The sequence below is a fragment of the Patagioenas fasciata genome, chromosome 2 (genome assembly GCF_037038585.1).
Source record: "Patagioenas fasciata isolate bPatFas1 chromosome 2, bPatFas1.hap1, whole genome shotgun sequence".
In the NCBI taxonomy this organism is placed as follows: domain Eukaryota; kingdom Metazoa; phylum Chordata; class Aves; order Columbiformes; family Columbidae; genus Patagioenas; species Patagioenas fasciata.
In genome coordinates, this window is record NC_092521.1 from 162,420,708 (window position 1) to 162,435,173 (window position 14,466).

Consider the following 14,466-nt stretch of genomic DNA (forward strand, 5'->3'; position numbering starts at 1 on the left):
ATGTCCCTGCTCATGGCAGGGGTTGGACTGGGTGCCCTTTGGAGGTCACTTCCAACCCAAACTATTCCATGATTCTGTGATTGTGTCTGGGTAGTATTGCGCCTGTATGATTTGCAAATATTATCTTCCGAGTGAAAGCTGTTATTGGCCAGCAGGTATGTGTGAGGAATATTAAGACAACTTGGTATTCTCCTACACTTGAAAGACATTACTGCTTCAGGTGTATGTATACATGTTAGTATCTGGTGACCAATGTGAAGTGCTGTTTTACAATAATCTTTACTAACTGCTCTTGCTAGCTCTGACCCTGTTATCTGCATCAGTTGAGGGATAATGTCTACTCTGCTGGTAACTTCCATCCAGAACTTCTTTGATCCGGAAGCTATTTGGTTTGATAGTGGGCTGTCATAGTTAGTAAAAAACTGCTTGAATATAAGGTTGAAGACTTTGGACAGCATAATCTCAAGTTCCAAGTGTCCTGAGACCCCTCTGGTTTAGAGATGTTGAGTGTACAGCATTGTGTGCTTGAGTAACAATAGACGTGGAAGATCTGACAATCAGTGTTGCCTTGTAGGTGACTAGACGGTGCTGTTTCTTGTCTGTGACTGCTTTGCTGAGCATTGAGGGGACTGGGTAGAGTCCTTTCCTCAAGAAACTTCCAAGATGGTGGTCTGCAATATTCTATCTGATTGACCTCTCCAATGCTTTGCGTATACAGGGAGGACAGTATAGATGAAACAATATTACTGTCTTGGGAGTTTGATTACTTGTACTGTTAAATTTGGCTGTCATGGTCCAGTCTGTGCTCTTGGAAAACTTAGTGCCTTGGGACATGACTGAGCAGTAAATGAAGGTGACTTGGTTTAAGCTGAAGTAATGCCAATGTGACAAGAATGATAGCAGAATATTTGCATAAGTTGGCTCAATCTAGCTATTGCTAAACAATCATAAGAGATGTTTCTGCTTACTAATCATCTGCTGCAGATATGACTGTCCTTCGAGATAGGACTTTCTGTAACAAGTACTGTTTTCAGTAACTTCATGGTGGATGAGCACAGGGCTTTGTGGAGCCTTTCTTTAAGTCAGGTCACTTACATCAACATGGCTTTTTGTTGGGAACTTGCTCTTTGGATAGCACTTAGGCTGTCTGCAGTTACTGTATTGATTTGAACACTTTGACTTCCAGAGCTTCCAACTGTACTAGCATTACATGGGTTTGCGAGGAAATAGCTAGGTCCAAAACGCTTTAAGGAACGTAGCATTTCCAACATCAGTACAGGAGTTAATGGTACTGTTTGTCACAACAGTTCTTGCATCTTGAAACAAAATGTGCCTCTCTATAGCAAGACTGTTTGCTTTTGGATGCATGTGTGGTGGGCTTTACTGTGGCTCTTCTGTGAGTTGAGAAGACTGACAGAAGTGAAATCTGGGAGTTTAGGGCAAAACCCTTCTGTGGAAGAGTTGTATCAATGGCTAATACTAACATCTAGGCAAAGCAGTTTAATAAAAATGCAAGCATAACTATGCTAGAGTTGAATTTGACTTTTGGGTGTCCAGCTTGGCATCTAAATGGAGATTTGGAAACCTTAAATAATCCTGTCCTTCTAAGAGTGGACTACATCTAAGAGGTTTTTCGAATGTGATGTGGATATCGTCAAGGTAGCCTTTGAATACTACTTGAGTACATCTAACATGGCTTTTAGATTCTGTCCTCCTCTGCTGAATTTTATGTGAATTTTGCTGTTTTACATGAACCAGTTTGGTGGAGAATTTTATTGGTAGTTAAACTTCGCCAATTTTGACTGTGGCAGAAATTAAAGGGCACTGCTACATTTTGTGTAAAAACTGTTTAGTTCTGACACTGGGCGTTTTCAGAAACAGAATCAAACTTTCTTTGTATCTACTATTCTCTTACACTAGTGTTCTTTTCTGCTGCTTAGTTTGATGAATTTCTACTGACACGAACACACAGAGGAAGGAGGTATCTGAGGTGCTGGAGAAGCAAACTGGGGTGAGCGTAGAAAAGGGCCATTCATGAGACCCGGAATGTAGAACTTGTATTAAAGCAGGAAACTAAAAGGCTTTGCTCATTTAGCTTCATAAAGGAAAGCCAAGAAGGGATGTGATAACACTCTATGTATGAAAACATCCTGTAGGAGGTGGGAATGGGGTAAACACCAAGGAGGAAAATTAACTGAAGGACAACACTGGGACAAGAACAAATGGATATAAACTCTTGTTGTATAAGCTTTGAAATAATATTTTAACTTCTGTCATAGCTCTGCAGAACTTAGTTTGTACAACAGACTTCTAATGCTTAAAATCACTTCAGGATGGAGTGGGATCACTCAGTGAAAGGGATTGTGTGGTTGCCTTTAATAGAAGACCCTGAGTGCCGTGGTGCAGAAGGTGAACGCTTTGCTCTCTGCAGAGAGTTACATGTATCTCTCCTGCTGTAGTCTTGCTTGATGTCCCTGGTATTTTTTAGTTAGTTACTTTTTAAAAACAAACAAAACCAAACCCCAAACCCAGCAGTGCCCTGGATGGATGTCATATGAGTTCAGAGGAAGATAAGCTTTGGGTGAAGTTGCAGTTTATCTGTGATATGGAGGGTGGATCAAGAGCTTCCAGTATCCAAATATGCTGTATTGAATATGTATTGGATCACACCCACTTTACCTAGAAGACTGCTAATTCTCTCTCTGTATAGCGTCAAGCTACACCTGCTATTAGGTAAATATCTTTAGTAGTATATTGAAAGAGAACACTTCATAGTTTATTAAAGTGTGCATACAGATTCATCAATTGTGATAAGAAATAGCAATAGTAGCTATTTAGAAAATATTGACGTGCATAGTGAGGGAAGGTGAAGAAATGCGTAGTGGGAGACTAGAGAGAAATGAAGATGTAAATACTGAATTATTAAAAGCTTGAAGTTGAGATGTTGTAAGTAGTTGTTCAGGATTTGAGCACAACAGTTTTAGACCTGACAAAAACTGTTTCTTCAACAGACATACTCTAAAGTCCTCAAGACTCTAGCCTAAAAACTTATTTTTTCTTTACAGCATTATATAAATTATGCTTTGAGTTTGGATTGCCAGTCTTCAGTGGAAGATCTCCTAAAGATTAGATACTTGCCTTGTTCAGGATGTGACTGTGGCTTGTGAAGATGTTGTGTACTTATCTTGAAAATGCTTGTCTAGTGAATAACACTTTGGTTAAGCTGCTTGTTTAGATTTTGTCTAAAACTAATTCCTAAAAGACTTAAATGGCCATCTCTTTTCCAAAGTGTGCCATCTTTGTATGTAATAGAACTTACATTTGCTTTAAAGAATCAGCAGAAATTCAAATTGTTTACCCATCTTGCAGTATAGATATTAAGGATACTGGCTGGTTTATTCTTTCATTAGTTGCATACCTAAAACCTTCCTTGAGTTCAACTCTCCAGCATATGGTTCCTGATATTAATATTTAGAGGCTTAATACTATTTTTAGTTTCTTGTGTTTCGTGGCCTGTGTCTTGCAATCTTGAAGAGCATGCCTGCATTCCAGACAGGCGACATCTTAAATTAGATCTTTGTTTGGGATGCTTAGGGAAAAAATCATAGTGCTTGTTGTCAAGGGAGGATCTTGAACATGTTTTAGAAGAGTCTTCAGGTCAACTTATTCTTTATTGTGGTGAAAATCTTAGAAGCACTGTTAGGTTGCAGGCTGAAGTTACTACCTTTATTCACACCACCACAGTGGTGTAGCTTTCCTCAAAGTACAAATCTTTAACTTTGAATGAAAGTTGATTTAAGTGATTGTGGGCTGTTTCAGAAGTATGCCGTTGGACTTCTGATACTGTTTACCAGTTAATCCCTAAACAAGGCAGATCTTACTTGTAAACAAATAAGCTTCTGTGCCTGCCTGGACAAGAAACCTCAGTTACTATGATTAGCTCTGGAATGAGAAGTTTTCTTAAGAAGATGCTCATCACTTTTGGTCTGCCTGAAGTCTCACATAATCATTTGCTTATCCACACTACCTGTGGAGAGCTACAATAAAAACTGTTGACTTCTCAGCCCATTTACCAGGACATACTGACTCAAAAAATGAGAAAAAAAATTCAGTGCAGGATTTTGAATTGTGCTACAAGTACAGGGAAGATTGAAAACACAATCTGAATCTTTCATTGTTTCAGGCAGCAACTTATACTAGTTTTCTCTTACAAGTCTTAGCTACTACTGAAGTTTGAAGAAGTGAAGATATTTGAGCCCTAAAACCAGCAAAGTGGCTCATTTGAAGTATTCTCAGGAACTAACAGCCTTTTCTGTTCTTCAGTAAAGCAGGATGTGCTTGTGCAGTTGCAGATACTTGTTAAGGAAGGAGAATGTACAGTGTCCTGAGGTTGCTTTGTTTTGACCAGCTTCTGGAATGTGTTAATAGCTTTCTAGCAGCTGGGGTGGTTTGGTTTTTTTGCTTGGTGGTTACTTTGTTTAAGCAAACTGTGACTTTCTTCCCTACTTCTGCTATGGCAGATCAAATTAGCAACAAGGTAGTTCTTTCTCACTAGTGTTATTTAGGGACTCCCCTGATTTGCACTCATCCAGTTCACAGAATCCCAGAATCAACTGGGTTGCAAAAGACCTCAGAGATCATCAAGTCCAACCCTTGGTCCAACTCCAGTCCATTGACCAGATCATGGCACTAAGTGCCATGTCCAGTCTCAGTTTAAAAACCTCCAGGGACGGTGAGTCCAGCACCTCCCTGGGCAGCCATTCCAATGCCTGACCACTCTCTCTGTAAAGAATTGCTTTCTAATATCCAACCTAAATTTCCCCTGGCAGAGTTGAAGCCCATGCCCTCTTGTCCTATTGCTGACTGCCTGGGAGAAGAAACCCCACCTGGCTAGAACTTCCCTTCAGGTAGTTCTAGAGAGTGCTGAGCTCACCTCTAAGCCTCCTCTTCTCCAGATTAAACAAGCCCAGCTCCCTCAGCCTCTCCCCATAGGTCTTGTGTTCAAGTCCCTTCCCCAGTCTTGTTGCTCTTCTCTGGACCGACTCCAGCACTTGCAATGTTTTCCCCATTGAAATATCAAGCTACTGCTAAAAGCTTTTCCAGAGTAACCAGTAGAAAAACAAAGATGTGATCAGGATGTCTCTTTTGTCACTGAAACCCCTTTTCTGTTCAGTGTTCCTTCAATGGTTTTTGGACATGGTGAGCAATTTTAGCTTAATTCCTCAGAAATGAAGGTTTCAAACCAAACCTGCTCTGGCAGGAGCATTGGACTAGATGATTTTTGAGGTCCCTTCCAATCCCTAACATTCTGTGATTCTGAAACATCAGTCCTGTGAAGTCTTGTGGAAGTGGGAAGAGAATGCACTTCCTAAACCTCACCTATACAGAGGAACTGTAGCAGGAACTTGCACCTGTTCTGCACTAGCAGATTCACATAAAACGGACCTGGAAAATGTTTCAGCTTTGAGAAGAGTTTGAACTGGAGCTCTTGCTTCCTTAAAAACACACAGTTGTTATCCAGTCTTGCAAACCCACTGGAAAAAGACATCTTACTAGTTTTGCTGCAACTGGAACAGCTTGTTGTGCAGCTGCCTTGTAGTGATTCTACCGTATTTTTTCATCCAGTTGATTGTTTTATCAGGAGTAAAAACTGGTTAGGTTGAACTGTTCTTGACACAACCATATTGGCTTTCTTTGCTTTTGGTGAGTTGCTTTTGTAGGTGCTTACAAATACACTGGTTTTAACTTGCTTCAGTACATACCTAAGAATTCTGACTGATTTTTAATTTCTTTGGCTCTTCTTTTGACTGTTACATTATCTTCTCCTTCATGAACTTGCAGAGTTCGGGAATGGTTGTTTTCAACAAGGGTGACTCCTGTTTACACATGTAATGACTTGCTGCCTCTGCATCAAGCAACTCCTTGTGACAAGGGAGAAAACATCTTAATTACATTAATGATCTAAAGTGACTGAAGAGTTACACAAACTCTAGAACGAAGACGCTCTAAATTGTGTGCAAAAAGCGTGTAGATGCAAGCAATCCTGAATGTTGTGTTTAAAAGTGTCTTAAGTAATTATGAACATATTCTAATTATTGAACAGATATGTTTTAACATGTGTTATGGTTTCTTATAGTTTGTCACTATTAGAAACGATTAACCTTTTTCTGAAGACTTGGGCAATGAGACTTTGTGCACTTTTTCCTCTATACATTGTTGCTTACCTGTTAATGTACCTACTCTCCCCTCTTACTTTGTGTACCTTTACATCCTCTTCCTGTTTGTAGGATGAATTACAGTTAGCAGGGTAGAGCTTACTGAAGCTGTCTAATGTTATGTCTGTGTGCTCATGTTTCTTTTTAGAATCCTTCTTAGCATGTTATGTATTCCTGCTGTAATATGTAATTGAATTAATCTTGGATCACTGAAGAAGCTTATGATACTGATCTCTAGAAACACTTCCTTTCACTTATTTGTATCAGGGTATCATATCTGTAAACTTAATATGATCTTTCTTTAGCTGCCAGCTCGTGCGTTCCTCTAGATCAGGGTGGGAAATGTTCAATCTGCAACATCCATAGCATATAGCCTGTGGCTACATGAATAATGCTAATGTGTAATTTTAATGTGTGGTCTGCCAGGATATTTAAAGCTCTTTGCAGCTTTCAGAAAGAGGAAAAAAGAAAAACCAAACTTGTTTCTGTCACTACATCCTCTCTTTTTGATTCTTTGCATTTGAAATCCCTTCAGCTTCTGACAGAATAATCAACTCCTATTACTGTCATCATATTACTTCCTATGTATTAGACTTTAAACCTGTCCGGGATTTTTTTTTTCCCTTCTGAAATTGGAAGTAGTCCTTTGTTAGCCTTGGCTGCCATCTCTGCAAAAAAGTTGTGCTGAGCACGTTCGAAAAACTTATTCATGATTTATCTCCTGCCACTTAGAGCGGGAGTTCTTGGAACGGGCTCTTCGCACTTTTTTCATCTCTTTTTACCATTCAGTCTTATCCCATGAATGATTACATGGGTGGTTATTTTAGTGGGATTTTGGTTTTTTTCTGAGAAAAATTTCCTCTTGAATAAACAAACAGAAATCAAATGATACAGTACAACATCACTTCTTTTTTTCTGTGCTTGCCCTTCTTAAACTACGTTAGTATTCTTCTCCTCCCGAGTCTGACACTGATTCAACTTATGGTGTCTTTTTTCTTGTCCGCTGTTTTCAGTGTTCTTGGCGCTTTAGCAGACAGCTCAGCAGACTGAAAAGTCATGCCCTCTTACTGCATTATTCTGTTCCATGTGCTTCTCTCCCAGTCCCTCAGTTCTCATGCTTTTCACAGGATATACCATGTACATTTTAATTAGTCTGTTTATCATTCAAGCCTATCTAAAAATCTAACTAATTAGTCATATTTCTCTTGTAGAAGGCAGGTTGAAATAAGGCAGTTGCTCATGATCACAGCAACACAGTGTACACAGCCTAGAAATGGATTCTTTTTCAGAACCTGTTCCTGTCTGTGCCTTAGCAGCGAAATGTGGTTAAAATCCTACCTTAACATTTGATGCTGGGAATGCTGTTCTTGAAACCCCACTTCTTCATTCAGATTCCTCTATTTCCCCTGAGATTTCCAGGGGTTGTTGGTGAGCTTGCAGAGACTTCTGAGGAATAGTTTGTGGTTCTTAGCATTGCTGTTGCTCCTGGAGTGGATTAACTATATCCATCCTGCATGTTTTTTCAGATCTAGTAGAGGTGTTGTGTTTATGACTTCCGCCAGAACTTCCATGTCCTCCGTTGTGAAGGCTGTGGGAGAGCTTATCAAGGATATTAAGGAACTCATTCAGTAAGTTCAGGCTGGGGGGGAACAGAAACTTTATAGCCAGTTTTGGTGACAACTTTCAGATAAAAATGCAAGCAGAAGAACAATTCACAAGGTTAATGACATCTTTTACCTCTTGTATACTCTGCCAAGCATTATCTATAACGGGAGGGAGGGTAACTCACGCTGGCTTATTTAAGTGATTAGTCACCCTGGTGTCTTCTGGCACCATTTGACATAGCTAAGCTGATCTCATGGCTGGCTGCCACTCCAAGGATGGTGTCCTTGTGCTGTATAGCTTGTAGTGTAAGGAAAGGGCAGGAATAATCTGTTTACCACATGGCTAGATATGGGAGCCGATAGACCTGAAACTGGTGCTATCAGGAAGCTGAGAATTTGTGACAAATTCAACTTTTCCAGCCAACTTGTGGGACAGTTCTATATAAATGCAGTAGCAATGTGAGGGAGGGAATGGAACCACAGAGTCAGCGCGGAGGGATCAGCGGCTGCTGCTACTGCGCTGTGCTGCTGGGTCTGCTGCTGCAGCTTCAGACCTGGCCTTTGGAAAGGGAGTTATTCTGGATTTGCCAACAAAGAGGTGCTGGCTAGGGATGTGAAAAAAATTCTCTTTTTAACTGCAGTTTAAGCCAAATGTACATGAAGAACTCTCCAATTCCCATCTTCACTGTGACGATATATGTTTATCTAAGTTGTTTTATTTCTATGTCAACAAAAGACTTCATTATTTTACCTGATTAAATGATATGAGAGAAGACTGTAGAGTGCTTTTGTTGGTGTAACACCTCTTTTACTACATTTTAACAGTATAATTATACCAATAAACTTCACCTAATGTATTGCTGTTCAATCAATTCTGTAGTAAACATTGGGATGAAAAATATCTTTCGTCTCTAACTGTAACATACTAATTCTCTAATATCTGAAATGTGATATTCTACATGTTACTTTTACTTTTTTAAAAATAGAAGTGTGACTTGGAGTAACGTAGAGTACAGATATGTATGTGTGCACTAACTAAAAAAACCAATGCTTTTTCCAGTAACTAGGTTATTTAGTACTCGTGAGAATATTGCAAAAGCACATTTCTACTCTTTCCTCTTACTTTTATCCACCACCTGAAGCAGCTGAGGGGAGATGGTTATGTTAAGAGCACTCGGGCTGAAGAGTCTGGTGTTGGGTGCCGCGAGCGCTCAGTTCTGCTGCTGTTAAGATAACTCTCAGCTTTTAAAACTGCGCAGTTTCCCAGACTGATTGTGGTTAAAAATCAGGGAGGATGATGGAGTTACTGTGTATGTATGTGGTTTCTGTTTTCCTTTAAGTTGTTCACCTGGCTAGACAGTTTGAGTATATTTTTTACATACTGGTATAATCTGGTTTTTTTTCCTGCTTTTTAAAGGGCTTTTCAAATTTGGCAGTTAACTTCATAGTAAACTTAGAAATGTCAGTTATGCAAACAGTTAGTTAGGTCCATAAGAAGGGTTCTTTGTGTTCTTCAAATGTTTGAGAATTATTAGAGCTACCGGATCTCAACCCAACCATGAGGAGCAGGGGTGCTGTAGAGAGCTGCAGTGACATGATTGCGGGCTGTGGTGGAATTAACTCTTTAAAGCAGATGAGATAAAACAGTCTCCATGGAACCTTATGTCCTCCTTTCAAATGCTCCTGGAACCACAGACTAAATTTGAAATGTGACTGGATTACCAGTACAGAAATACAAGGAACATAATATAGCTGTACTATAAAATACAATAAGAAAGGTCATGATTTTGTGTTTTGTGTGGTCCAGGATCTTGTTGGGCCAGCCCAGTATGAATATAGCACAGAAATACAGCCTGTAATTTGCAGTAAAAACTTTTGAGGAACCTCTATAGGTTTTAATGTCACAGCGTTTTTCAATATGCATGGACCACATGCGTTGCTGCATGTTCCCGTTCTCCATCTGCAGGCACTTTTGTGTTTTTTTTTTTTCCTCCTATTTTCTTTTGGAGGCTTTGAAGTTCTGAGGGGAAAGCTACAGTAGCAAAGCGCTTTGCATGGTAGCAAAGTGTGAGTGGAACTGAGGGTATCTGTTCTATAGATCTCTGAGGAACTGGCTTCAGTAATTCTGTGGAAGTTTCCCTTTCATTTATGAGGAGCGTTCAGATGACAGTTTTACGTTAGAGCTCTCTAAATAGGCAGTTATACCTGGTATGAAGTCCCACTGTAAGCTCCGAGTCAGTATTGCTGAGTGGTTAATCTGTAAAAATAACCAACCAAAACCAAACAAAAAAACTGTCGTTTAGTAAATAATGTTTATTGATGGAAATAAAAAGTTAAAACATAGATAATACTACAGTGGAGGGTAAAAGGAAAGGATTAAAAATTGTTTGGTCTTAAGTGCATGAAACTGGAGAATACAGTGGCAGAAATACAAATAGATTGATCTTCCACTCTAAAGGATCTCTACTTGTAGGAATAAATAAAATACTGATGCAGAGAGAGGCTTCACTCTGTAAAAGACTATATGACAAGCCTCTCTACTTCAGATGTTAAACTGTCAGAAAATCTTGTAACCTTTCAGGTGACTTTGCTTTGTGCTCTTACAAAATGCAGAAACCAGCACTGGAGATTCAGATTTTTTTGCCTTCACCTGTGACCTGAGGAGAAGGAGCACACATGGAGGGTGTCCACTTGCAAGATAACTTTCAGATAAATATTCAAGAAATAAGCTCTCATGAGTTAACATCTACATGGAAATATACAGTCAGCTACTCTTCTCATCCCCTAATCCTGCTGTAGATTAAGATGCCTCCTGCTAGGAATCTGCTCTGTCTGTGAAGCAACTGCCTTCCAGATCATGAGCTGTACAAAGCTGAGGTTTGGCTGGAGGTACCATCTGAAGTCTTGATCTGAGACCTGAGCCAAAGTCCAGCAGATGTATTCCACAAAGCTTATCCACAACTGCCTTTGCCATGCCATGGTGATTGTAAGCATTAGTGCCATCCCATCTTCCTGTTCCTTGGAAGAGGTGTTGCAGAAGTAGTATGAGAAAGGCATCTGATGGAGGGAGAAGGAATATCAAGGGCAGACAGTGCTTAGCACTGTTGCAACTCCAGTCCAGCTTCCAAGGGAGAGGAGGACTTGTTGAGAAATCTGTCATCTAAAATGTTGAGCTGTAGCATGTAGTCCTGTGTAGCCCATCAGTGTGACATAGCTTGCGATATCTTAAGCATTAAATTACTGTAACTTGGGCTTCTGCAAATGAGGCTTCTTATGCAAATCAAATTTTGGATGCCTCAGTCACTTCCTCAAGCAGGAGCCAAGATTTTATGTCACCTCTTGTTCATGTAGGACACCATTGTCATGTCAACACCTGAATGTTACTGACTTCATGGTGAAAGAAGGGCCAATTTATATTCATAGCTCCTGCATATTAGGTGGATGATCTCCCATGCAGATCAGAGATGATATGCAGAGACTGAGTGAGATTTTTAAGTCAAGCTGAAAGGCGTCTGTTCTTGTCTGTCCAAAGGGAGTACGGCTCTGCAGGGACTGCATAAGACTGCAGAAGCTTTATAGTAGCCGGAAAGAATGAGCATTTATCGGAAGAACAAGTAAGGCTGGAACTAGAAAACAAGTAGGTAATAAAGTCGAGATATTCTAATGGAGATTACAGTGTTTATATTTGATTATTTGTATTTGCAGCACAGTGGTGGTTGGATACAAACAAAAGCAGTAAGTTTGTCCTCTGGAAGGTGAGAGGAACTGTAAAGGAGACCTCTGCATGTGTGCTGTGCAGGAAAGGCGGGTGTGAGTGCACCCCTGAGATGTGCTAAGCCTTCAGCTTGAGAGACCTTTTCTTCTTTGTGCAGCTGTGTATACATAGTGCACGTACAATATCTGTGCAAAGAATTAGGCTGCAACGTCTGTTTAGTAATCTCAAGTAGCTGAAGGTGTTAGAAGGTCTTAAATATCCTTTCCAACAGACACTTGATAGTCATGTAGGACATGTGAGTTAAATCAGTGCTACTTATGTTTTGCATGTTTAGTTAATAACTAATAAAGCAGTGCATTATACTTCTTTATAGTGTAAGGATGTTCTGTAGAAATAAACCTCAGTTCTAGCTGGACAATTGGGTCCTTGTTCAGATACTGCTAGAGTTTCCTAGCTATTCATATGGATGTTAAACAGAGCTCCCAAATAACTCTCTCATGCTTCTGAATATTTCTGATTGTAACTTTGCGGTGTCAGTTTGGGCAGCAGTTGCTTTGTGGTGCCTTCTCCAAGTTGGAAGGCAATGCAGGGTGGGGTAGCACCTCACCAGTACCAGGCACCCTAAGTGGGTGAGGATTGTTGGGGTCCAGTTGAAATTGTGTTTGGAGTGGAAGTGTATGGTAATGCCTTGCTTGATTAAATCTGGAGACAGGTCCTGCTTTGCAGTTACTGCCCTTACTATCGTGATACATCAAATTTGCATAATTGTTGGTAGGATGGTGAGACTGTATTGACCAATGATGTGCTCTGCTAAAAGTGTACGTTTTTTTCCAGCTAAAAACAGTTGATTGTTTTGCATTTTATGAACTATTTGAGGTGTTCCTATGCTTGTTTCTACCTGTAGCTACTCACTTGGATACAAAATTACATTGTTAAGGCTACAAACTCAATAGGAAGTACAGATTCAGAATTAGAATAGTAACTTCCCTGGGTACATATGCTTGTAGTAGTTTCTGGGTACTTGGTGTGAAGGTTTTGCAGAACCTCCTTCAATCAGCATGGGGAATAGACTTGGTCTGCTGATGATTCAAAACTGTTGGAGTCTTGCTGCAGCAATTGGGATGTAGGAGACCAAAACTGGAAGAAGTTCGCTTTGTCCTGTTCTGTAGGCTGATTGTTGCAGTTTTTTGTGGTGCTGGGGAAGGACATGCCAGTGCAGTGTCTCTCTAGTGGTTACTGCTTCTGGTAGCAGCCCATCTTATTTTCTGACATTTCAAGTGCTGTTCTCGCTGCGTACTGTCCCATGGAAAAAGTTGAGACACGAGGAAATGAGGATTCTGATGCTGCATAGAGGGACTGCATTTATGGCTGTGGAAGCAACCTTAATTTCCTAAAGATCAGTGTTCTTGGTATGTCATCTAAATGTTTTTACAGTATTTTTCTTAATGCTTTGTGTCTTGTCCCCTCCCTGCTTCTCATTTGTGTCTTCAAAAAGCAACAAAAAAAAACCCGAAACCCAACTAAAAAACCGCAACAACTTGCTCTCTTGCAGGGTCATTAAATTAGTTTTGTACAGGTAGTAACTGTTTATGCTGTTGCAGGAGTTGAAAGATAAGATGTTAAAATATGACGTAGTTACATAAAGGTTTCTCTGTCCCAAACTACGCTTTTTAACCAGTACTACACGTGCCCTTGACAAGTCAGTACCAGTTCTCCTTTGGGATCATCTCATAAAAGTTGCTCCTTGCCAGCATTTTCCAAGTCTGTCTGCCTAGTCCTTGCTCTGTCAAGTCGCTCACATGTTTTCCTAATGTCTTATCAATTTGTCGTAGTTCCTACTATTTTCACTTCTGGTCCTGACCTTTATAGAAACATAAATCCAATACATTATTTTGGGTTTTTTCTTCTGCTTCCTCCCGGTTGGACACTCTTTTCTGTATTCCTATGGAACTTCTATTTCACCTTGCTGTGTTTTGGTGGGGAAAGAGTAATGTGAATTGGAGATGAGACTTGCTTAGTATGTAGAAGAAACCTTGTGTCCTAGAGTAGCCACTTGCAGGGGAGGTCCAGGTTGATTCTGTAGAGTTGGACTAAAGAAGCTGTGCTGAGCCACTCTGGAAGTGACAAATAACTTGTCAAGTGCTAGATGATTGATTTTGAGTTTTTTTAGCTTCCTAATATGAAGTTCTTCAATGATCAGTAGGTATTTCAAGTTTTGTTTTTGTTTTGTTTTCTTTTGTCTCCACTCTTTGAAAGTTTGACATATGACTAAGGTTCTGTGCGTTATTACAGGGTCTGAAGGGTGCAAATCTGATGGAGGGGTCAACCTTGACTGAGTTCTAGTACCTGCTGTGAAGAACGAAGGGCCAGAATGCTTTAAAAATGCTTTAAAAAAAATCTAGCGTACCTGAGCAGATCTAGAGAATGTATATATTCGCATGTAAATGCTGACAAATGCAAAGTAAATTTAAGTTAATGTGGGCTGGATTACACATCCTTGCTACAGACACGCCACACTAAAACCATTCCAGCCAAGTGGGTCCTGTTTTCATAAATGAAGTATTGAATTTGTGATGCTGTATGGGAAGTAGCCTGAAGAGAATGGAAGTGATAACATAACTTGCCTGCTGCCTCTCTAGAAAATACAAAATTACTGTATGAAAAGAGATGAGAGAAATATTAATTTAAGGAGCTTGAGTTAGTTAAGCCTGGCACTGGTTAAGTTTCAAACTGTACATAACTAGAGTTCAGATGCATATTCCAATAGGTTGCTGTTAGAAAAACAAGATTAAAAAACAAAAGAAAAAACAAACAAACAAACAAAAATCTTCAGTGTGGAAGTCCTTTCTCATCAAGGAAGAACTATGTTCTCTTTAATTTGAAAGGAAAGATGAGTCTGAAATGCAAAGTGTGAAACTATGACTGTCTGTCC

At 39.9% G+C, this 14,466-nt stretch overlaps 1 protein-coding gene across 7 annotated transcripts in view; it reads left to right on the forward strand.

Moving 5' to 3' along the window:
* PRKAG2 (protein kinase AMP-activated non-catalytic subunit gamma 2) overlaps positions 1-14,466 on the forward strand; it is a 237,468-nt gene that overhangs the window by 191,443 nt on the left and 31,559 nt on the right. The window lies entirely within an intron of this gene.